General features: G+C 45.9%; 1 protein-coding gene across 4 annotated transcripts in view; it reads right to left on the reverse strand.

Annotated features, from left to right (window-relative positions):
- MAPK8 (mitogen-activated protein kinase 8) overlaps positions 1-6,692 on the reverse strand; it is a 273,704-nt gene extending 267,012 nt beyond the window's left edge. For 2 of the 4 annotated variants that reach the window (XM_085608771.1, XM_085608773.1), the window contains exon 1: positions 6,453-6,678. The gene's annotated coding sequence lies outside the window, so the exon portion shown is untranslated. Of the gene's footprint in view, positions 1-6,452 lie in introns of all 4 variants that reach the window. The other 2 variants (XM_085608772.1, XM_085608770.1) reach the window with 2 other exon arrangements.
- Positions 6,693-26,303: the final 19,611 nt, after the last annotated feature.

The raw sequence follows: 26,303 nt of genomic DNA on the forward strand, positions 1-26,303 counted from the left end.
GGAGAGAGTGCATCCCCCACGAGCACGAGAGTACCTCTGAGGCACGTGACAGTGAGTGCATGTGAGGGCGTGTAAGATCCGCAGAGCCGTTTTTTTTGTCTTGTAGGTTTATATAGCTCGAACTCGCGCCCTGATACCTCCGGGTTTTTACACAAGCACCAGCTGTTACAGACGGGCACATCCATGTTTTGTTAGGCGTGGGGAGATGAAGGGATTTGCCCAGAATCACAAGAGGTTGAGCCGCAGAGACTCGAACCTGGTTACCAAACTTCAAGGTCGTACGCTCTAGCCGTTAGGCCACATCTTATTGAGTCTAGCCTGCAGGGACAGGGTCCCCTGTACTTACACTCCAGAGCGTGTCACTCTTAAGTTTGTCAGTCCTGTGTGTCTCTCCTGAGGTTATCACTCCTGGATGTAGCACTACTGGGTGTGTCATTACGGAGGGTGTCACTCCTGAGTGTGTCACTGGGGCGTGGGGGAGAGCAAACAACACCGTACTAGTCACCATGTTCTATTTGTATGCCGATGCTTGTTTAAACCCAAGAAGCACACTTCATACGCACTGTAATGTACAAACTACGCACAATCCATCATGCTCAGTCTTCTGAATGAAAGGCAGCTACCGTTGAATAAATAAACACTGATAAACACTGATCGTGTCTACCAGCTGTTTCACATGCAGACACCACAGAGGGCAGTGCTTCGACGCGCACCCTCCGAGCTTTGTAACACTCACTTGCAGCCTCCGACTTTGTACACCTCCAGAGCCACACACCTATTCCTATGTGTACCTCTCCTCTGTCCCCGGCCACACGCTTTCTTAGCGTACTGAAACTCTCCTGGATGTCTAGCTCCTCTTTACTCCTCTTGGCGCTATGTCGTATGCTACAGGAGCAGGCGCAGTGCTGTGAGGTGAACAAGGGAGGGCGCCTCATTTCCTCACAGCTGTGATCGGTAGCAATCTGAGTATGTCAGGCATGTGAGGAGGGGCACCGACCACCAAAAAATACAATAATTCTGTTTTAAATGCAAGCCTGCAGCTGTTCCACAACTACGTGTCAACAACATCGGTAGTCATAGGCGCACTGTTGACCCATTCTGTAGTGTGCACACCACGCACACACTTGACACGTACTGTGGTGTACACATCACACACACGACACATACTGTAATGTACAATCTATGCACAATCCGTAACGATCAGTCTTATGAATGAAAGGCAGCTACCGTTGAATAAATAAACACTGATCGTGTAGCCGAAGTCCGCGCTCGGCATTACTCACAGTGAGGACTCTAGAATCTTCCTTTCAGAAACTGTTGCTAAGCTCGAAACTGCATTAAAAGGTTTGCAAGATTTGGCTCCCTCTAACCCACGGCTCTGACCTTCATTAGGTACGCCTTCTGTATTGTGTACCGTTCCCATTGTACCCTTCACACTTTGTAGCACACAGTGTAGACAAGGGTATTCATAGACAAGTGTAGACACTTTCTAAACAAAAGGGGTCATATGTGGTTCGGCGAAGTGGCAAACCCTCTGCAAGGGTTAACTGGTCAGCTTTCAGTTGACGATTGCTGCAGTCAGGTGTTAAACTGGTACTAATGAGGTGCGGCTTTGCTCATACACTATTAGTAGTTGTTAAACTGTCAAAAAACTGATATTACTGCTACATATTGTGCACATTATGTTACATATTCGACTTTCCTTGCTGCATAATTATGTCAACCCTATTCTTCACTGCCACTTAATTCAAGTGGCTGTGCTATAGTGCTTTATGGTGTTTAATTAGCGGATGTAAGATATTTCTATTGTTCTGGTGTCAATCTGGGACTGACAAGATGTGGCAACAGCACCTTGTCACAGCCTGGAGTGCTGGTCCATTGGCAGAACCCCAAATCTGAAGCGAGAATAAACAGTATACATGGGTGGCAGGTCATTATATCGAAATACGTTTTTCTGCCCCTATAGATTTTGTTTCCAACTATCGCTATCATGTACTGCTAGTAACTGCGGCCTCCGTGGTGGTTCATTCTGGCTTATCTGTACGTCATAGAAATTTTCACCATTCAGAAATAAATAAATCTAAAGGGAAAGTTGAAAGAAATGAAGGGCGACAGCAGCTCAAGTATTTAGGATTAACAAATCAGGATTCACGGTGTTACAGTTCGCATGAAGCGCACAACAGGAAGCAGCTACGGATAGGTCACATTATAGTACTTGGTGTCATGTGACACAGAGCGCCACCCTCTGACACAAATGTCACCTGATAAGCAATGTAAACTCTTCTCCCCACCATAATAACAAAAAGTTGCAACCAGGTCTGGATTGGCCCAAAAGCAGCAGCAAATGCTGCTCAGTGTGCACATTCACCCTGCCAATAACAAGGATTACTGCCTTCACAATTGAAAAACATAGCCAATAGGTCTCGCCTTTGGGCCCTTATAAATATTTAGTTATGCAGCACAATATCCTTGGTTCTACAACATCAACCATTCATTGCATGGCTAAACACTTATAAGGTCCCGAAGGCGAGACCTATTGGCTATGCCAATGCTTGTTGCTTCTCATTTTCAGATTCAAAACGATCATAAAACCCTACGATTTTCACCTGATATCAAATGTAATCTTATCCCACCGACTGTTAGTCGTCACTTTCAAATGTTCCAGTTTAGAATAATTTAGCTATTCCTAAACCATGTCATTCTGCTCGTTGAATTTAGAACTTTGGCCACCTATAAACTACACTGTAGCAACTACCATCAACTCGAGATTACCAAAGGTGTTACAAAAAAAAAAAAAATCTGTGCTACCAGAAAGCTGGATGCAAGAAAAACATTAACCACATATCACGAATTGCAATTGTTTCCTGCAAAGCTGTCAATATAGCACAGCTCTTTGCACCACTGAAAGGGGGCCAAGTCAGACAAAAAGCGAATACCTCTGCATTTACTGTTCCATACACAGATTCACTCCTTTGTTCTGGCATAAATGTCACTTATTTCTGCACCATCTGTTTATTGCATTGAGGTGGCCATTTTTTTTTTTTAATCAAACCAGACATAGTTGTGTGCAACACTGTCCCATCCTATACATCATCTGTACTTTTATCAGATCTATAATATATATACACATGGAAAACTATGACCACTTAAGTGCAAGTTAGCTGCAGACACTGTTTTATTTGTACCAGGGTTTCTGTGTAGGAGGACTGTGAATACATTTTATTAAGTGAACATAATCTTGCATAGAACTCCTTGCAGGGTTTACAAGTAGTTTGTAGCATTATTCCATTAACAGCACTTACACAGTTACATTTTTGATGCAACTGATGTTTATGTGGCTGATTCTTAATGTGGCATATGTATTTGTCACAGTTCAGTTGTGATGCTTGCATGACAATTGCAACACTGTTTAAGCCAGGTTCTAAATTTTGATAAGCAATTGTGCGCTTTTTAATGAGAACAGATGGTCAAAAAACAAACTTTATGGCCAAAAACATCTTGAACTACATATTTTTGTGAGATAACAATTGTTATGCATAATACTCATACCTCTTGCATCAACCATATGTACACTGAATAAATAAAACTATGTGATTGAACAAAGCACTAGTTCTCTGCACTTTTAACCAGATAATGTCAACAAATATGTTAGCATGCATCCAAGAAAAGTAAGCTAGGAAGAGAAATCAAGGTTGCACATATAGGATGGCTTCTTTAAATCATAGTCACAAGAGAGCATTTTTAATAAACTATCAAAGACAACTCCCACCTTTTTTATTTTTTTCCACAGGGTAGGGGTGAACAAATAAATATACATCAACTGTAAGTCTCTTCCCACTACTGCCCTGTTTTGGAAACCAATCGCCCGATTTTCCCAGAATTGCATTTAAAGGCACTTGCTAGCTCCATATGAGAAGGTATTTATTGCTCCTTTTATTGGAGGGAAAGCTGCTTTATTTTAAGCAGCAGAGGGTGACTGTGGAAAGATTCGGGAGATATTTGTGACTAATTGTCAATTAACCATAACGCAGGTTAAAATCCAGACTGAAAGCATACACTGAGAAGCTGCAGTTCCACAAAAACATCCAAATAAAAACAGTTTTCTCCCCACTGAATCAGGAAACCTTTGATGTGTTGCTATACTTATGCCAAAACCAAACCATGGCGAAGTATGTCTGCCGCAAATGAAATCAGTTTCGTTTTTAATTCCCCTATGACGCACCATCATGTCTTGACAAAAACTGCAACCGCAGAATGCAAAAAAATATTACACCAGACTCCAAATGTCAACAGTAACCTAAGAAAAGCGTGGAATGTTGATACTGAAGGGAGTGGAGACAGCTACTCAATAAATGTAGTCAAAGATATATACATTTACAAGTACTGTACCTCGCTATTCAACAAATAAGTCTATTTAAGGTGCCCACAGGACATTCTATTGTGAATGATCTTTCATTGCTAACAATATTTTTGTTTCCTTCTCGCCCACCACGTTTCCTTGCTCAGACGTTAAACTTGCTGCTCGTGATATTGTTTAATAGGGGGGGGGGGGGAAGAGGGTTGTCCCAACTTGTCGTATTCACACACCAAAACCCTGGAAGGTCCTTCTTCTCCACCTGCAACCAATCTCCAAATATATGGCAAAGTGACTGGCCGGTGAAGCATGATAAAAACTCTTCACCATCTTGAAAGTGTTGATTCTGCTCACAGTTTTAGAGGAGTGAGCTGTTGTGTATTGCATACCATTACCATCAATGGTGAATTTATTGTGCTTTTTCGGGTCGGTGTTCAAATCAACCAAAACTAACATTTAACTCTGGTTTCTCCATTGAAATATAAATTATATTGAGAAAATATTCTGATCTTTTCATTAACAAGAGAGTTAGTGAAGAATGTGGCCACAAAATATGGGCTAGACTTCAGTCTATCCATTAGCGGTTCACTTTGCGACGGTCAGTTCGTTTTTGAGTGTGCACTGGATTTGGGGCTTTATTCGGAACATCAGCAAATCATTTAGCCAGATAGAGAAATAAATGTTTAGGACCTTTTACTTTAGTAGGATGAGAACTTTATGCTGTAAACTAACTGTCCGCTTAAGAGAAATGACCTATGATATAAGCTCATGAAGTTGAATCTGAACTTCATTACGCTAACAGCTTGTGTTGTAGGCTATCCATTTAATGCGACACATAAGCAGTTCAAAAAGGCCTTGGCTTTATTACTGATCATCATGATGCCATGTCCTGAAATGTGTTTCCACCTACAAATTATCTGGTCATTTATTAGAGTCGGAGTGCCAGTAGGTTAGTTATTTAATAATTAGTTGGTCAATTCGGAGAAGCTAGACTTCTTTAAGTAAATTATGATGCTTGGGGTCTTTGCATTTATTATCCAGATTTCTGAATTCAGTATGTTCCTTAACGACTCTGATTTTACATGAGCCCCATAAATTAAACTATCTGGATAGGCTCCGTTATGTACTGTAATCTAGTGACATGATGCCTACCTGGACGTTGCTCTTTCCATGCTTCATGATAGTGTAATACACAGAAGGGGGTCTGCATAGCTGCCAAGTCGCCCCATTTAACGTGTGACAACTTCAAGGGGCCATGGCTTTTGAACTAAGGGCACTATTCAAGGTGTAAATGTTGAGCCCATACCACAGATGGCCCATTTTTTGTAATGTTAAAGCAAATAGAGCAATCGTCGAAAGCAACTTGCTGGTCTTAAGCAATCAAGCCTGCGTGAAGGCGTCATACATTGCAGTTATAGGTCGGAGATCCTTTCGGTACATTTCTCACTATAGCAGCTGGGCTTCGTTGTGAACACAGAAGGTCACTTTCCAGACAGACTCTGGTGCTAATGTTGCACGTACTGAAGTCGCTTCCTGGCACGGATACTCAAACACTTGAGGGATATGTTGGGTAAAGTGTGGTACTTGCTATCGCTCTTGTCTAAATGTATCCAATTCTCGGTCCTCAGTCTAATCCTTCTTTAAGTATCTCTACATTAAAGAGACACAAATACAATAAAATAATTCTTAATCTCAAATACGCCTACGGTCATCGCTGATCAGATTACTTTGCTTTATATAGCTCGTTATGCTGCCACATCTGTCTGCGTTTGCTGCTTTATCCCCTTCCCTTTTTTTTTTACTCAAAACAAGTACAGGAACTCTACCAAGGTACCATAAATATTGATCCTGATAGAGAAGCGACCGAAGCAGAAGTTTCCTGGACGTTATAGTAGGTGTGCCACCTCGAAGCGTTATAGAGCTATAACACTTCCTGTATTGCCTGTGAGGTCTGGGGGCACCTTTTATGCTGACCACTTCCAGTCGCAGGCCACTGTCTCGCCCACAACAACCCAACCTCTCCTCCCCTCCCCTCTGTAGGCCTGTCTCAAGACAGGACCTCCTCCCTCCTCTGGCTCATTCTTTCCCCTTCACTCACCGGGTTCCGGGGCGCGCACTGGGGGCTCACGGTTCATTCTTTCGGTCGTCACGTGGTCACAGGGGGCGGAGTCTCGACCTGTCACTCTCCGCCGCTCGGACAGCGGCCGCTGATGCTGACGGGTCTGCTCCGGTAACGCTCGCTGCGTAGACGTTGCGTATGACGTGCCTCGAAGCACGCACCTACCTAGCGTCACTTTGCTCGCTTCGCATGCCTCTCATTCTGCGCACGCGCGTTTCCTGCCTTTTGACATGTTGTAGGAAATCATAGATTAAGTAGAAAGACTACTCGCTTCACCCACGACCGATAATGTTGGAGATGCACACAAAAATGTAGTTTTTCTATCAACAATTTACGTTCTAAGGACATGGTGGCGAGCATTAGGCTTCTTTCTCTTTTCTGCAAATTAACGGAAGCAAATGAAAAACAGTACACACTATCAAGGTACAACTCCCTTCGCCATACACCATGCATTATTTAATTGAATGCATCCCCTAAAACTGAAACCCCATCTTGCTGACTCTTTGGAAATCTGAAATTATCAGTCCTTATAGCTAAATTGCAACATTCCGCCTTCCGGACAGCCTCAATTACACGGGCAACCCATGTGTCTACACAATGAGGACCAGGAATCAGTAGCCAAGTTCAACCAAGTTTATTACATATTAATGAAGTTCAAACACACTACTTGTAAGACTATTTTGTAGAGATACAGAATAACCAATGGAATTTGCAGCCGCCTGAAGAAATTGAGGCGAACTAGTATTAAACAAACAAGCAATTCTGTGACCACTATACAGAATAGTAGCATCAAAATCTGCTCAGAAGGTAAGCTAAGACTTTCTCTCTCCTATACATTAGTAATCTAGAATTCCAAAATTCAGAGGATGGTTAGGGAAGAAAACTCACAAATCGCAATTTCCATGAAGGAAGTCAGGACAGAACAAAAAGGAATCAAGTAGGGAATCGTTAGCATCTTCTATGGGTCAGGGATAAGTGATAGCCTAAGCCACTGATGGAGCATGATTTTTGAGAATAAAACCTGGTTGATGAAATCCACTCTAATGCATACATTTTAATAATATGCGTCAGACTACTAATATAACACGAGAGTGTATAACGTGAAATGTGCACAAGGCACGATAGTTTGAATTTTCTTAGTCAACATAATGAGAATAATGCTAACTGAATGCTATTCTGTCTTCCTAACTGCAGAAAAATAAAAGACAAAAGAAACAGATTTATTCTTCGTGAAAGTAGTGTAGGCATTTACAAATTATTCTCTGTTTTGTTAAAATAATGTAGGCCTCAGAAATTGTCAGAGGATGTACTTTTCGTGCTCCTGGCCTTTAAATGTTACAAATTCTTCCTTAGTGTGCAGATATTTAGCCTGTTTCTAAAAGTCTTTTAGGATTAACTCCTGTTTAGGTGAGGGATGTAGATGACGAATGTAACTGTTATAATGTTCTAGATACATTTGTAACAAGGTTCTTTTCCTCTTTTGGAAATTATACAATATTCAAACAAAGAGTGTTTGGAAAATAGTAGTAAAGTCATTGTCAGTAGATTGTCATACCATCGTGAATGACCAATAGAGAGGCTTGCTAAAGAGAGAGAATGCAACATTTTAACAGAAGAAAGGAAGTAGCGTACGATAAAGATTCCTGTGGGAAAGTGTTCCTCGACTCGTTCACAGGATTGGTGACCTGTCCTGCATTTGTGGTATGCTGCATGCTGTGCTGATTCTTAATTCTCTGGCTGGCAAAGCCTGCTGATCCTAAGAGACTTTCTAGAGACTTTGCACTTTGCCGGCTGTTGGTGCTGCTCCCGCTATTCCCTAATGGCCGTGGGGTTTGCCTTTCAGACTAATGGCACGCTGTGCGTTAGTATTTCTATTTCATAAGTTAACTATTGTTTCACTGATGTTTTTCTCTCCCTCTCACTCTTCTATACCTGAAGTTATGATGTTTCATGAATGAACTGTTAGGATTGCTGTGAATCCATTTTGTATTTTATGAACCAAGTAATGTCATTCTAATTTGTATTTTGTACTTGACCATTGATTTTTATGAAATAACAAAAAACACTAATAGAAAAGAATAGTGTTTGTCCTTATTACTGAGTTACTGAGTTATTTGGATAATGATTGTAATGTTGTGATAACCAATGTTTAGCGTATTTCTTCATTGTAGGTCCACCTGGAGAAAAATCATTCCGTCTTTTATTATTTAGTCCCTTTTAGCTCTACCAAAGATTCATCGGAGGACCTTTGATATTGCTAACTGTATGATAATGACTTATGGGCCCGTCATAAGAGTTACGCTTCTAGTTATTATATAATGGTTGGTGTGGATAAGTGACCTGACAAAAAATCCCCCAATGCTTCTGCTGCATCACCACACTTAAGCAAGAAATCAAAAGTGGAAGTATTGAGTTATAAAACCTCTGAAAGTCCATTCAGGTAGGAGGGAATCAAGTATGGTGTCTGCAAGGAACCAACCATAGAGATCTGCTTAGAATCTGCATAAGGGTTCAGCAGTGCAATCTGGCAAGAAGTCAGGAAGAGATCTGCAAAGCATCTGCGTAAAAGTACAGGGGCAACAGTATATTATAACGTGCAAAGTCCACTAGGCAACATCCCCTTAATCACACCATCAGGGGCTCGTTGTCGGGGTCGTGGTCTGCAAAGGCAACATGGTGGATGTATTCTAAGTTCGCTCCGCCACTAACACCCTTTATCCGGCTAATTTCTCTGTGTTATTAGCAGCATCCACAGTGAGGAATCTTGGCAAACTGCTGGGTGAACTCCCAAGAGCAGCACGGAGTTGTTAGATTTTAAATGTTATTCCTGTGATGCACAGCTTCTAAATGCTCCCTTTGCTATGCCCAAGCTCTATTCCGTGTTAATCTAGCATTCATGGCGCCATCTTTATTGGCACCATCTTGTCCTGTAACTAAGATCGAGCTTCTGTCTCACAATGCTTGCCTCAGCAGAAAGGCTGCCCCTGCGCCTCCAGCTTGTACTTCTCAAGGTTGAAGCTTTGCTGCACTAATGAATGTACCATTTATTGTTGCCTACCTTTGCTGTTGGAGAGACCTGTTCCCACATCTTAGAATGGTAGGCACAGGCCTAGCAGAATTGGTGTCGAGATAGCATGTTCCCAGCCCTGTGCCATAGCTCATCATTGTGTGCCTTCTTTGTTCACCATGGCCTGAGCTGGAAAATTCCAGTTTGGGCGGGATGCAAGAAGTGTTGGAAATGTATATTTTGTGTTACTGTGTGGATGGGGGTCAGTCCCTCGTCAGTCATCTTAGGAGACTGGTCAGACTGGGCTCCGCTGCAGCTCAATATCAATAAATGCTTTGGTTTGTATTCTCTACTGTCTTCTCGACTCTTCATTTATTGGGAAGGCAGAGAGGTGGTCGTGAGTGACCCTAATTGGGCCACTTCCTGCATTGTACAGAAATCGGGACGGATACTATAGCCTGAGTAATCGCGCCAGGAATCCGACCCTGGCCGGATGCGAGTGGGCCGGGTGGAGTATGTTGATTCACCCCGGAGGCTGATGCGGTCGCTGCACGAGTGGAGATCGGGAGCAACAGGAGACGCACATCACGCCACTCGGGCCAGGAGCATGAAGTAGAAGGAGACCACCTGGTAAGAAGAGGGGCTAGCGACATTACACCTGGAGGCCTTAGGAGCTGTCAGTGCCAGGGCTGGATTGAGCGTGTGGAGCAGACACTGTGGGTGAGGTTGCCTGCTTCGGAAGAGAGGAGCGGAGGCAGTGCGGCCCGAAGTGAGTGGTAATGGAAGGCGCGACCTTGGGAGCGACCCCGGCTTGGGTCTGCTCGGGCTGCCGGAGTAACACACACGGGGGAGGCGCTAGTCGCAGCTCCAGGAGAGGGTGCAGCGATTATTGATGGGCCCCATGCCATGCTCCTACACTGAATGAGGAGGCGGTGGGAGTCGGGGACCCCAGCTGTGCAGTAGCGGACTTCGCGGGCGGCGTCACTGGCTCTGGCCTGAGTCAGACAGCGAGGTCCCTCAAGAAGCTGAGTGTTGCCTAAGGAACGACCAGTTTGGGACCTACTTGAGTAGATGGTGTAGCCACACAGGCCTCTCTCAAGCACCAATTGAAAGGAGAGGACAAAGGACTGCAGCAGTTGATTGAAGGGGCCCCGTGATGCAGAATACTAACACAGCAGAGTCCAGCCTCTGTGAGGGGACAGGGAGCACAACTGGCACTGCCTGGTAAGGGAAAAGATAGACTGCGTGGCGTAGCACGAACTGTGTGGGGCATCAGCGGTGATTAGCTCAGATCTCGCCAGACTTGATAATGGCAGCTACGGCAGACAGCTGGTGGGCCCCGAGAGGAGGCAGAGATTGACAGTGGGTCGCGCTGTTACAGAGGCTAGGTTTGGTGAAGCAGCAAGTACCCATCCATCATAGGTGTGGGTTCTGCAGACGAGCAGTAGATGGTACTACAGCTGGACGATAAGGCCAACTCTACGACGCTTAGCTCTGAGTGGGGCGAAACTGAACGAACCCTCCTGCTGACTCTACCCTTAAGCTACAGAACAGTGAACCAGGAAGATTCTCCAACTATACTTCCCTGTTCTGCTGGGAACGTCGCAGCTTCTAGTGACCACTGGAGAAATTGGTTGAACTGATGGGCTATACTAAAGGGACTGAGTCGAGGACCTCTTCGCAAGTGGCAGGTCCGGCAGACATGGATCAGTCGCAACCAATTGCACAGCAGGACCCCCCAGTTGACCTTCTGGATGCCATATTGCTTGCCATAGAACAGACTAGGGAGTCTATGGAATCCAAAATTGATAAATTTGTGCTAGATCTTACGCTACTACATGCGGATCACTGGAAAGTAGCGGAGTGAGTTGTTGCAGTGGAACAGTATGTCACAGAACTGAAGCCGGTAACTGATTTCCTGGAAAAGCAGCAAAATGCACATGAGGCTAGAATCAGATATCTTGGAAGACAGAATAGAGGACGTGGAGGGCTGCTACAGGAGAAATAATGTCCGCCTGATTGGGCTGCTGGAAGGAGCGGAGGGTCAGGATGCAGTTGCCTTTATGGAAGGATGGCTCAGTGAAATTCTTCCCTTCTCCTCCTTTTCTCCCTTCTTCACCATAGAACGAGCCCACTGCATAACAAGCAGACCGCCGGCGCAAAGGCACTGGGGCACGCCCACTCATCTTTAAACTGCTGCATTTCAGGGACCAAGACATGATCCTGCATAAAGCCAGGACGCTAGGAGAAGTCAAGTACGATAATGTTAAGGTTGTCTTCATCCCGGACTATGCCCTCAAGGTCCAGCGACAACGGGGTTCTTTCCTTCCAGTCAAACAGAAGCTTCGGCAACTGAATATTGTATATTCATTGCTTGAACCAGAAAAACTCAGAGTGGTCTCTGATGGTAGGACAAGATTTTATGAAACCCCGAAAGACACTTGGGACTGGAGGTATCGGCTGCCAGGGAAACATGGCTGCCGGCTGAGATGCCGGTGGGGAGCTCAGCGGGGGAGTGACGTCCACAGAGTGTAATTTTCCCCTTACTACCACCTGCCTTCGCTCCCGGCTTGCTTGATTCCCACCGCGGGTGCCAGTGTGGATGCAGCTCGCCTCTGTCGCCGCCCCCGCTGCCGCGAGGTGAATGGTTGTTCCGGGATCTCTTCCCTGGTTCGGGCAGCGGGAGCTCTGCGGGCGTTCTGCGCGGCTTGGCTGGTGCTGCAGTCAGAGGCAAATGGAGGGGGCAGAGACAGCTCAAGTTGCCTGCTCTCAGAGATAGATGGGAGCAGACTTTGGCGGCCATATATGAGCAGCAAGGTTCCTTTGTCAGAGGGCAGAGTCATGAAGAGGAAGATAGTATTACAGCTCAGATGGAATTTAACAGCCTAAAGCTAGAGCCACAGAGGGAGAGTCAAGAAGGATCCAAGCAACCTAGTTTTAAAAATATAGGGAGAATACAGACTCATTCTGACAGGCGCTATACGCCAAGGCCACACATTTGTTTACCGTGGGTGTTGGAATAGGGTGGAGGTGTTGGTAAAATTTCCGCCCAACCCAGAGTGAAATAGCAGGTTAGATGAAAAAAAACTAGGACAAACACTGTTCCCAATAAAGACCCACTTTTGAGAAACTGGATGGTGTGTGTGTCACTGAACCGGAAGAAATTGTTGATTGCTTTGCAGAATATTTCCGTGGGGTGTATTCCCCGGTGTCCTCCCGCTCGGAAGAGGATTCCCATGCCCTGCTCAGGGATATCGCGCTGCCTTCCCTTTCGGAGGAGGACAGGGTGTCGTTGGACGCCGCCCCAACATCTGAGGAAATTGCCCTCGCCATACGTTCGGTCGCTTCCGGTAAGGCCATGGGCCCTAATGGTCTTCCTATCGAATTGTACAAGCTGCGACCGGATACGCTGGCGCCGCATCTCCGTGCTATGTTCCTCGCGGCCCGTTCGGCGGGTTCCCTCCCGCTAGACCAGCGTCTGGCTACTATCGTGGTTATTCACAAGGAGGGGAGGCCGCGGGACCGGGTCACGTCCTACAGACCCATTTCACTGCTGAATGCGGAACCCAAAATTCTCGCCAAGGTGTTGGCCAATCGGCTGGTTGGCGTGGTGTGCGATCTGATTCACCAGGATCAGTCCGGTTTTATCCCTCATCGCAACACTGCGCTCAACCTGCGGCGCTTGCATGGGGTGCTCGCGCGTGTCCCGTTCATGCGGGAGCCGGCCATTTTGGCGTCCCTGGACGCCACTATGGCGTTTGACACACTTGAGTGGCCGTATATTTGGACGACGCTGGCGAAGTTTGGGTTTGGCCCGGGATTCATCGGTTGGGTGAAATTGTTGTATTCCGGACCGCTGGCGCAGGTGGCTGTAAACGGTAGAGTGTCGGCTCTGTTAGAGCTGGGCAGGGGCACGCGGCAGGGCTGCCCGTTATCGCCGCTCCTCTTCGCGCTTGCCTTGGAGCCCCTGGCGGAGTGGCTGCGGTGGCATCCTTCTATCCGTGGTCTCCGATGGACCCCTGAGTATGAGGACCGCGTATCTCTTTACGCTGATGATATTCTTTTGTACCTGGCTTCCCCGCGTAAATCGCTGATAGTGCTGGTTGATGTATTGCACTCATTTGGCCTCAACTCCGGCCTAGTCATCAATTGGGCTAAATCTTGTGTGTATGTCCTCTCTGGGGAGGCTCCTATCCTTCCGCGGGGTTGTCCTATCCAGATTGCCCCGCGGGGATTTAGGTACCTGGGTATCTTCATTACCCTGGACGCGGAGGCCCGGTATAAACAGAACTTGCTTCCCCCCCTCCAGCGCCTGAAGGAGGATGTCGCGCGTTGGAGGCGCTTGCCGCTCTCGCCGCTCGGCCGGGCGGCATTGTTTAAGATGATGTCGCTGCCACGTTTCCTGTACGCCTTACAGAACACGATGGACGTTGTCCCGGCGCGCTACTTTCGCGAGGTGGAGAGTTTGCAGCGCCGCCTGTTCTGGGAGGGTAGACCGCGTATCGCCCTGGCGAAGCTGACGCTCCCGTGGTACGACGGGGGGGTTGCCCTCCCAGACATCAAGCGATATTACTGGGCCTCCCAGCTGGCTGCGATAAATCACGGCCTTTACGGGCCAGCTCTAAACCCGGCCTTTGAGATGGATAAAATGTTACTGCCGGGCGGCGACTATAATCGGGCGCTTTATTCTAGCTCGCTCGACGCACGTCTGACGGGCCCCACACGGGTCATGGTGCGAGTGTGGCACGCGGCTAACTTGGAGATGGGGTGGAAGGATCGTTTGACCCGGGCGACGCCACTATACGCATCTGAGCGGCTGGGCTCCCTGTGGACCTCGAAGGGCTTTGAGAAGTGGGATATGATAGGCATCAGCAGGGTGGGCGATCTCTGGACGAGGGGGGGATTCAAAACGTTCGATGTGCTGCAGACGGAATTCCAGTTGCAGGACAGGGAGTACTTTCGATATATGCAGATCCGTCATGCGTTGTGCTCCGTATTCCCGGACGTTGCCTCCATCCCGGAGTACTCCCCTCTGGAGGATAGAGTGCTAGATGGGCATGTACCGGATGCCACGATTTCATTAATTTACAAAAAACTCATCAATGATCGCTCGGGACTGCTGACTGGCCTTCGTGAGGCGTGGGGGGCTGATGGCTTGGAGCTGGATGACGAGGACTGGGTGTCTGCGGTGGCCTCCCCGAAAGAGGTGGCCATACCGGCTCGCCTTCGCTTCGTCCAGCTCAAGATACTCCATAGGGTCTATGTTACGGGGCCGAGTCTGATGCGTATGGGCTATGCTGTGGACGGGTTGTGTAAGCGTGGGTGTGGTTCTTTGGGGACCTTTCTCCATATATTGTGGGAATGCCCGGAGGTGGCGCGATTCTGGCGTGGTGTGCACGAGGTCTTGCAGGCAGTTACACATGTGCCGCTGCTGCCCGAGGCGAGGAGATGTCTCCTGAATGTGTGGGAGCCAACCGACTACTCAGTGCCGCAGACGTGGTGGGTGACTCTGGGATATATGGTGGCCAAGCGTGATATTGCGCAATTGTGGGGTTCCCAGAGGTCACCGACTGTCTCGGCGTGGAAGGACAACATGGATTGGTGTATGTTTCGGGAAAAGGTGGTGTATGCTTCGAGAGGTAAGCCTGGGAAATGGGTAAAAGTGTGGGGCCCCTGGAACGCCTACCGTGGGGGAATCTGTACCCCGCCGCTGATGCCTGATCCGTCACCGGCCCCGTCCCCTTAGCCTTCTTGTCTTCCTGGTTCTGGGCTTGAGTTCACTTTGTCTCCGTCCCAACCTATCCCCCCCCTTGATATTCCTGTGGACCAGTAGGGTCCCCCCCAGGGGAGCACATGCTATTGTTCCGATTGTGGGTTGCCTTGTGGACTTGTTTCTTCGTTATTTATATAAAAATGAAACCGTTGTGTCGGGTCCGGATGGTGTGGCTGCCAACGCTTCTTTCAACTCCTGTGATCTCTCTTCTGCCGCAGCGTGTGTTCTACTGTTTGTATTATATGCTCTTTCTGTCTGCTAGCGGCCGGCCTGAAGGTTGTAGGCCCATCTTTGTATATCTTTTGGATTCTGTAATAAATGGTTTCAAAAAAAAAAAAAAAAAAATAAAGACCCACTTCCAAAACAACAGCCTATGGCTAACCTGGCGAATGCAGTACCGTTAAAGGGGAAACAAACTACTCTGGTTCCAAAGCCACAGAAAATAACCCCTTCACTTAGATCATACTTAAAGGTCACAACCGACATAAGAAGTGTTGAGGATAGCATAGATAGCATGGAGGGTAAAAAATCCACCCGAGCAGGAAGGTTCGGAGAATAGAGTAAAAATGAGCGAAGCGAAGAATACACCTATGAATGACTCTGATACCCCCCCTAGTCCACCCTGAAGTTACGACAAAAAATAGATTCTCTGCTCTGAATCCGGGGAAATTGTCCCCTGACGTTGGAAGGGAAGGAGGCGAATATGGGAGCTGTCAGGTCACCAATTCCTGAGGGAGCAGGCGTGAGTGCCAGCGCTAGTAGCTTGAACAGTAGGGACCCAGTGCAGGAGATTCTGAGCCGCCTATCCCATGAAATTAAAGAATGTTTCAACACTTCTGAGGCAAATCAAAAGGAAATTCAGGAAACTTGTTCAAACCTGAAAGGAAAGATAGAAGGTCTTGCCTTGCGAACGCAAGAGTTGGAGCGTGGGGTACAAGACCTAAAGGCTAAAGCCCAAATAAATACACAAGAGGTGGAACGGCTGAAGCAGGGAGAGACGGCACTGTCAGAAAGACTTAAAGGTTGGAAAATAATGCCAGGAGGAATAATATCAGAATCCTGGGTGTGGCTGAGGGCTGGAAGGTTTAGATAGGGAGCTCTATCTCATCGTTGTTGTATCAGGACATCACAGTACCTTGCCCCTGGGATCAAGCCTTGCCTCGACGCACGCCGCATTCCAATCGCGGGTGCCGAGTTTTACCCAGGATCGCCGCATCTGTGTCTTTGGGGTGCAGGACTACATCACCCAGAAGACCTAGCGCCAGGAAGCACCAGCAGGAAGGGGAGGCGCCCGGAGGCGCACATAAGCACACAAGGGCTCCTGCAACGCGGGACACGCGTGGGTGAAGCCCGGGCCAAGGGCGAGCCCGTCTGCGCCCGTCCGCAACTGATTGAGACTGGACTGGGCCATCCCCCTGGAAAATGTTATAAGAACTAGACTATTGGTAAGCTGTTATTCTTGCTGAAAGCCCAATATTTGTTCATTGAGCCAATGGTAACTGTCTCTATGCCAGGTTCTTGTGCTAACATATAGGGCACATTAAGAAGGAAAAAAATCTCGGAATTATGAGCAGGCAAAAGGGTGCTGCAGGCACCTTAGACGCTTTCATTATTAGAGCTGAATCTCTTCTAACGCATGAAATTGAGCTGGCAGAGAGACGCTTGTCATTTGACCCTGCTAGATTGCCCACCTACAGACAAACTAACTCGCCAAATCCTACTGTCACATTGCAACCTGCCTGCACTAGCCCAGTAGTAATAGTTCATAGTGAACCAATGGCCCTTGTCCTACCGTCCATGTCAGACTCCGTTACGAATACTAATTTAGATGATACAAGCTGGCCCGACATAACTTCTAGGCTACGTGTACCAAGACATGCCAAAGGATTAAAGGAGAATACTAAACAGCCATTAAAGAATAGTAAAAACGGTTGTAAGAAATCAACTAAAAAAAACTAGGAGGGCAAACTAACTTGCTTAAGGAAACCATTGACATATTCGAGCAAACGGAAATTCTAAGTAAATCAGTTGGCACACAAACCGAAGCTAACCCCTCCTCACACTCAACTATAATGGGTGAAAGCGTTGATCATGTAGAATGTATTGTCGCATCTACCTGTAAGGCCGCACTAGACCGCATGCTGTCACAGATTGACGACCACATACATACAAACCTGAATTCCATAGATGTAAAACTAGAGCAGCTTAATTCAGCTATGGCACAACTGGATATCTTAAGCAAGGATGTTATAAAGAGAATTACGGAAGGGGCACAACACATAAGGCAGGCCAGTGCACCGCCCAAACAAAACCAGAGTAGATCCCAAGCTATGAGATGTGAAACAAACATGGTGACATCTACACCGAGTGTATCTTATGGGGGTGGAAATACAAGGAGAGGGGCACAGACATTACTTGTTAGTGGAGAAGGATCTAATGACGGACATCGTGTACATGATGCCCCAAACACTCAGAAATGGGAAGCGGCTCTGAGACAACTTATAGCCCCAAAGAAACTGATTTAATTCACAACACGGATACTCTAAGATTATTACCAGCTTCATGCCTCTATGTTTTAATTCTAGCCGTGGTCCCTGCTCTTAAAAGAGAACAAAAAGAGTCATGGTCTAATCTTAGAAATAAAACCGTTGATTGGCTAACTAAGTTTAAAAAATTCAACCCACAAAACATAAATGATATTCTCATGGTCCGTAGGGTAGGGTGGGTAGGCGTATCCTCAAAGAATATAAAGGGGGATTGTATAGTTATAAACTTCCGACGTCCACGTATGGTTCAAAGCTTATTAAACGCCCAAGAGGAAATGCCCTGCCAGAGCACTCGCATCTGTGCTCTTCCCTTGGGATGTTTTTACAGACCACCAATTTGGAGGACTGTAAATGGAACCACCGGCCCCCTAACAACCTTGAACAGATACCAGGGACTTTCGACTTTAGAAGCTGTTGATTGACCACAAAAAACAGCATTCTATGGGGAAAACACACATGTTCAAACGAAGCAAAAAGCCAATATGAGCAAGGAGACCGCCTAAAATAAAAAGGGATCAGTAGAACTGCAGAGCCTATCACACGATGTAGGGTTGCAGGAAGGAGGCATACATGAGCACAACAATCATGAGGAAGAGGGAGTTACATCTGTCTCCCCACCCACTATACTAGGGCCCGCAAAGGTTGCTGCAAGTGAAAACAACACCACTAGAGTTAATTGTAACATGGTGGGTGGCCCGATTACTGTCAGAGAGAGTGTAGAATCATCATCAAACGCACACCTCACTTCGTGGAACATAGCAGGGATTAACAGGAATCTCAGAGATGCAGACTGGAACGAGTATATTGAACAGAGCGATATCTGCTTGGTACAAGAGACCTGGGCCTTAGAAACACCACACAGAGTTGGATATAAGACATTTAGTGTGGATGCAATCCCTTCTACAAGGGGTAGGCCATCAGGGGGTCTAGTTATATGGATAAGAGTGACCCTTGAAATAGGAATATCTCAATTGAGTATACCATCCCAAGACATAGTTGGTGTAAAAATTCATAATCAGGACGGAAGGGTACTATACCTATTTAATATCTATAACAGACCGAGCCCTGCTACAAAAGAGTCACCTGTTATAGAACATCTGGACTCTGTTCTAAATTCCTTAGAGACAGAGGCAATGGTAATAGTGGGTGGGGACCTAAACTGTAATTTCGAACCCGTTTTTGCAATTTATTTCAGGATGAAGACACAGCTAATAAGATTCCCGCGCTAGAAAGTAATAGCACAGTACCATGCACTGTGGCAGTAGCACAAATAATGAATATTGTAGCTGGGCATGGGCTTAGAGCCTGTAACGGACGATTACCATCAGATAAACTGAAAGCATATACATTTTGTAGAGGCAACTCCCGTAGTTACATAGACTATATAATGGTATCGTTAGAACTCTGGCATTATGCAATTGATTTAAAAATAGACCCAAGAATTGAGAGTGACCATCGCCCACTTGTATTGACGTTATCTAGCCAGTTATTTGTCTTCACCCCCCAGTGTATTGAGGATAGGAACCCCTCTTTAAATGACCTTCTAGTAAGCAATAGTCGCCAATCACTGAAGTGGCCTTATATCTTAGGGAAAACGAGTTCTTGACAAACATCTATAATATATTTTCAGATACTTTTGCACCCTACATAGACCAACCAATAGAGAAGGATTGCCTGTTAGAATTACATAAAGAACTTTTGGCAGCGTTGTTGCCAAATGTGACAAATATACCTAGGAAAGAGAAAAGAGGAAGCAAAGGTCAAATTGAGGTAGTAAATCCATGGTACGATAAGGCATGTCGTGACGCCAAGGCCAGACTTATAATGGCAATAAAAAATGGTAATATAATCAGTATAAGGGAGGCTAGGACTAAATATAAGAAAACGCTTGATAATGCGAAGAAAACATGGGCCGATGGACTTTGGTTAGACTTACTCAATGCAGCTAAGGCAAAGGACCAGCAAGGTTTTTGGAGCCTTGTAGCCAAAGGGAACAAGACGGGAAGGGATGTCAAAGATATATATTTAGATGCAAACACTTGGGTGCATCACTTTACTAGTTTGTATGCTGCTAGGGATAGTAGGCAATCCATACATATAGATGAGTTAGCACCTAATGTAAAGGATTTTACTTTAGTTTTTAGCTTGGATGAAACAAAAATGGCAATTAGTGCAGTTAAACCAGGGAAAGCTCCCGGACCTGACAGAATTCCGGGTGATCTACTGAAGCATGATATCAGTGTCTGGGGACCATACATACATTCCCTATGTAATGCAATAGCCTTGGGAGCCCCCATCCCCGATACTTGGAAGGGGGCTGAAATTATTAAATTTTTTAAAAACAGTAACCGTTATGACCCGGCAAACTATCGCCCAATTAGTCTAATAGACATTCTACAGAAAATTTATGCTAGGCATATTTTAAATCGACTAAACTTCTGGATTGAGGACAACAATGTGCTTACAACATTCCAGGCTGGTTTTAGAACAAAACTCAGCACAACGTATCAAGTTTTTAGATTTACATGTCTATGTTGGAAATATGTAAAAATAAGAAAGGGCCACCTTTACGTTGCTTTTGTGGATTTAAAGGCAGCGTTTGACCTTATTCCACGGGACTTATTATGGCACTTGTTGAGATGCCAAGGGGTACCTTGTGACCTATTAAAGCAAATAATAAGATTGCACGAAGAGAACTACGCAAAAGTAAGATGGGGTCCGAGAGGAGAATTATCTGAGGCAATCCCTATAAAAAGAGGTGTACGTCAGGGATGTTTGCTGGCACCAATCCTATTCTCACTGTATGTTAATGACATCCCCAACTTTTTGAATGGTTGCCAGAATGATGCACCCAAATTGGGAGGGGATTTGGTGCCAGCACTTCTATTTGCTGACGACACCATTCTAATATCGCAAACACCAAAAGGACTGCAACGCCTAATAGACTCCTTCCACACTTATGGTATGAAGAAAAGCCTTGAAATAAACATTGGTAAAACGAAATATATGGCCATAAACCCCATAAAGCTTTTAAAAAAAACATTGTATTAAATAGTCAAAAGTTGGAGTATGTGCAGAGTTTTAACTATTTGCGCATATCTTTGGGTTCAAAGCTATCCTGGAAGTCGCAAATGGAAAAGACCAGGAAAGTCTTACTCCAAAATTCTCTGCCCATAATGAAAAAGCATAGGAGTAGTTTCTCCAAAGCAGTCTCCACAGCCTTGGAGGTGTTCAAATATAAAGCTCAAGCAGCCACACTTTATGGGGCCGAAATATGGTGTCCTTACTGTAAAAAGAACTTTGAAATAGGGGAAAATACATTTTATAGAATGCTTTTAAGTCTCCCTGCGCGAGCCCCACTAATTCCGATTACTCTGGATTTGAATGTCAAACGTACTGACCATCACGCACTATTAAGACCCCTATTATTTTGGGTCAGAATTTGGTCCACTCCAGAATTGTTACACTACAAGGTTGGCTTAGAGGAGATTTTGAAGTTGGACCAGCATAGGAGTATTCTGTGGCTTAGACACGTTTCCTTGTGGTTCAGAAAATTGGGCCTATCTCATTTCTGGGATGACCCAACCGCGCTGTCTGGAGCCTCAAAGAAACTGCTAAAAACAACCTTTTGGGCCCACATCCAAAATAGCGTGTTATATGGTCTACCCAACGGATCCCTAATGACTAGGTTCCTTTTGTTTAAGAACGTAGCAAATTTTGAGCCCTTTCTTGATGAGGTGCGCCCACAATTAGCGAAAAGTTTATATTTGAAGTTTAGATATGGTGTACTATACATAAATGCAATTACGTCACGTTGGGCTATTAACAACGCTGGAACAGTGAATGATCTGTGTTCCTTATGCCCAAACAAGGTTAAAGAAACCAATTTGCACGTATTATTCTTTTGTCCTATATATGTCAAGCCTAGAAAGAAATGGATTAAACCAATCTGCATAAACATGGGAATTAGGTTTTGCAGAGAAGCAGAAAGAATTTTGAAAACTGATACATTACAACCAATTGTATTCAGTGTCAGCAAATTTTTACTTGCTGTAAGCTTCCTAAGGCCAAATCAGGGTTGAAGTTGTAATGAATACGATTAAGTATTTCCAGGGCAATAACAAATGAATTCGGAATGAGGATGTAGACACAATAGGTACAAGGGAGTCTTGCTCGTGGGAAATGTTAGTAAGAAATTATTATCATAAATTGTTTATTTAATGTTTTAGGGATGAGAAGCACAAACAAATAACAAAAATAACTAGTTTTATATTAGTGTTAATATTATTTATATTTTAATGCCTATTTTAAACATATTATGTTTTTAATGTAATGGTGACAGGTCATATACAACACCTTTTTTTTACGCTTTTTCTGTTTATTAACATTGTAATAGTATTGCTGCACTATTTGCATATGGAATTTGTACACATTTATATGCATCTTTAATGGGTTAAAATAACCGAATAAAGATTTTTTTTTTATTTGATTTATATTAAATCATATGTGAAAAGAATTCTGAAAAACTCCTTTCCGCAGGAGATTGCTCCGCTGAATCTAGATGTAGAAATTCAACTAATACATTGAGATTCCTTTAAGCTACATCCTGGCCGTAAAAAATGCAAAAAATCCTGGTAAACATTTTATCATACTCTGTGAAAGAATTTGTTTTGGGGCCATCTCTAAAAGAAAAGTCGCTGCAAGTGTTGGGTACCTCCTAAAGAGTCAGGTCAGACATTTCAAAGGAAACAGTGGACAGACAGTGGGAACTGAGAGCAGAATGGATGAGCTAAAAAAAACTTGGAGCATATGTACAAATGAGATTCCCGGCTTTTTAAAGAGTGATGTGGCATAACAAGATGCATAACTTCACAGACCTGGTTAAGGTGGATACATTTATTGAGGAAACAAAACTAGGGAATCTAAACAATAGATAGACGATAAGCGGCGGGGTGGGGTGAAGGCAATGCAGATAATAGGCTCTCCCCCAACAAGAACTCAGTAGGCAGTAGCGATGCCTAAAAATATTTTGGGGAGGGATTTGCATGGGAGGGTGCACTACTAGTGGGGAGCATGGTGAAAAAATCAAAAAAATGTTTTATCCTCAAGTCAAGGAAGGAAAGCCAGTCAGAAGTCACCCAAAAGAAGGTCAGTTTAAGGGGGTTCCAAAGAGGAAGATGAAGGAGCATGAATAAGAAAGAATTGTCGATTCTAGGGCCGATTCCAATCCGGGTCGGAAGGGCACCGAACGCGATCCGGCCGGAAAAACTACGAGCCGTACGCGTGTTTTCCGGCCGACTCGTACAGCTGTACGAGCGAGCAAGTACGAGGCGAGCAAGTACGAGACGAGCTACATGAAATTCACCGACTGAGTCGTTTCCGGGTCCGAACCGCTCCGTACGTCTCGGTCGTAAGCTAACCGTGGCCTGCAATGGATGCGATTCACAACTGAGCCAGTACGATGCATGTGTCTGACAGCCTGTGCGAGCCGGAGTGTCCGGCTCGCAAATTGTCCGGTTGCCTTTGGGGGTCCGCGTCGGACCCCTGTCACCCGCAGCCCTACGACTCGGACACAGGGGGAGACCCATGGGTCTCCTCAACACAGGCATGTACGGTGCAGATGGCACCAACGCGTACCCACTGTAGGGGGCGCCTTTGTCCACGACGTACCCATTCAGTCAATGGGAGCCCATGTACGCGTCATACGACCGGCTCCCATTGACTTCTATGGGAGTCCGACCGAACCGAGTCCGACAGCATACGGCCGCATCGTACTCACTCGGTCGAACTGCAGGACTCCGGCTCGGTCGGAAAACACTCCGGATGTGGATCGGAATCGGCCCCTCTATGTTGGAACGTGAATGGGTCGCGGGTAAAAAGTAGGAGAGAGGAATATTGCAATATTTAAAAAATCAGAACACCCAAATAATTATGCTTCAGGAGACGCATCTCCTGAGACAAGAATGTAAGGAACTCTTCTCAAAACAAAAATGGATAGGACACTGGGAATCTACAGATCAAATGCACTGTACTAAAGGGATAGCAATATTATTAAAAGCAAAATCAGGGATAGAGCTACTTAGGCATAGAATAGATGGGGGCAAGCGCTGGATAATAGCTAGAATTAAAATCACTCCCTCAACCTACACACTAGCAAGTTATTATGGTCCAAACATAGATGATGTAAACCCCCTGACTCCGCTTTTCTCTAACCTTGTAGATTTTCAATCCCCTATCATTCTTGGTGGAGATTTTAATGTCTTATTGAATAATGATCTTGACAGCTCGTCAGTTAGGACCCAGATTACCTCCCACAAGATGAGGGCATATCTATTGGATATGGTGGAGATTATTCTTTTTTTTTTTGATTTTCAAAAACCTTTATTGCAGGCAAATACTGTTGAACACGGCATGGTGCCTACAACCCAGTTCGGGCCGGCTGGGATGGAGGAGAGCGCTGAGCACGAGAAATCAGCGCCCTACCTCCAAGGAGAACCCGCGACCACCTCTCCAGTCCGGCCCGGAATTTCTGCCCCCCTGAGGAGCCTGTATTGCAACATGGGCCGCACAGATGCTAAACAACCCAAATTGAACTTCGACACCCGGAAGTCTTCACGATCTCAGGTGAAAATGGAGGGCAAGCAATCCACAGCCCCTGATCAACCCACCTCTACAAACGATCTGAAAGCCCTCCTTCTCGTTATACAATCTAACCTCACCTGCATAGAAATGAATAATGGACGCTATGAACGCACGCATCGACTCCTTGGCCCATAAAAGTGACCAACCTGAAGAGAGACTCAAAGAAGCCGAACAGCGCATTTCTGACTTAGATGATGCCTCTGCTACCACCATCACTAAAACACTGGACATGGAGAAAGTATTGAAGATCATCGCCGCAAAATATGAGTACTTGGAATCGCGCTCCGGCGAAATAACTTATGCATTTTAGGCGTACCAGAATCTACCGCAACTGGCAAAATTGAGGACTACGTGGAACGTATGCTCTTGGCCGCTTTTGGTAAGGAGGCGTTCTCCTCGGTGTTTATCATGGAGAGGACGCACCGATCACTGGCCCCCCGCCCGGTGCCTGGGGCCCCTCCTCACCCCAATATTGCAAGGATTCTCAACTACCGAGATCGGGATGCCGCTCTTCGACTCGCCAGGGAACACAAAAAAGTACTATTTGACTGCACGGAAGTCTCAATCTACTCGGGCTTCACGCTGGCAGTTCAAGAAAGTCGCAGAAAATTTCTCCCAGTAAAGAAAAAGCTCCAGCAAATAAATTTTGAATACGCCATGCTCTTCCCTGCGTGCCTTAAGATTAATCATCAAGGAAAACTGCAGTTTTTTACAAACCCGCAGCACGTCTATGACTTTTTAAAACTCTGCCAGGACTGTCAAAAGACTGATCCTCCCCAGCCAGACGTGCTCGAGAAGAAGGAAACACATCAGATGTGGAATGACAACTTAGCCCGAATCACGTGGCACACGTAACTATCTCAATGTGGCACAATCTTAGACGGCGGGTCTCTTCCCTTGTTATACTCCACACTAACGGAGGACCTGCACACCCAAAGTTTTACTGCGGCACAAGCTCCGCTACTGGCGGGAACACTCGCTATGGACTGGAGGTGATCACCACTACTACCCCCCCGAACACCATTGCTGACGCAAGGGGTTAATGGCTGCCCTCTCTCTACCACCCACTCAGGTGAACCCTAAACTGACTTGGTTTGACATGGTTAATCTGTTGGTCTCAATCTCCCCTGTTGGGAGCAAGGCTCATGGGGATTTTGGGGAGAGGGGAGGGACATACCACAGCAGGTTTTTGCTGATGATGTGGGAGGGGAGAGGTTACTGGGAATGTTTTATACCACTTGCAGTCACACTACTTTGCCCATATGTGCCCCTACTGATTATTCAGGTTAGACTACACGCACTGTCCGCCATTATCAATTTCATACTCCTACTGTGGAGACCCAACCTAGACCCCCAGATATAATTTCCTGACCTGGAATGTGCGTGGCCTGGGTGACCCCCGCAAGCGTAGGCATATCCTGGCGTACCTAGATCGCCACAACATTCACTGTGCTATGCTCCAGGAAACACATCTTGCCTCCACCTCACCCACCACATTCGCTTCCCGCTGGGTGATCTGCAGATGCTTCTCATCCTACTCCTCCTAAGCCCGAGGCATGGCTATCCTGGTGAGGCGCACACTTCCCTACACCCCCATAGGCTCTTACGGAGACCCACAAGGTTGATACAGCATTCTGTGGGCAAGATTATCCACCCAGTCGATAACCCTTGTATCTTGCTATGGGCCTAACACTGACGACCCGGAATTCTTCCGGGTCCTCTGGGCAAAATCCTTGACATGGGGTCCACACACCTGGTTTGGGGGGGAGATGTTAATGTCACCTTGGACCCGACGATAGACATATCGCACCCACAACCCCACCATTATTCTAATGCACACCACACCCTCAACAGCATCATGG

Source organism: Triturus cristatus, chromosome 1_2 (assembly GCF_964204655.1).
Source record: "Triturus cristatus chromosome 1_2, aTriCri1.1, whole genome shotgun sequence".
Taxonomy (NCBI): domain Eukaryota; kingdom Metazoa; phylum Chordata; class Amphibia; order Caudata; family Salamandridae; genus Triturus; species Triturus cristatus.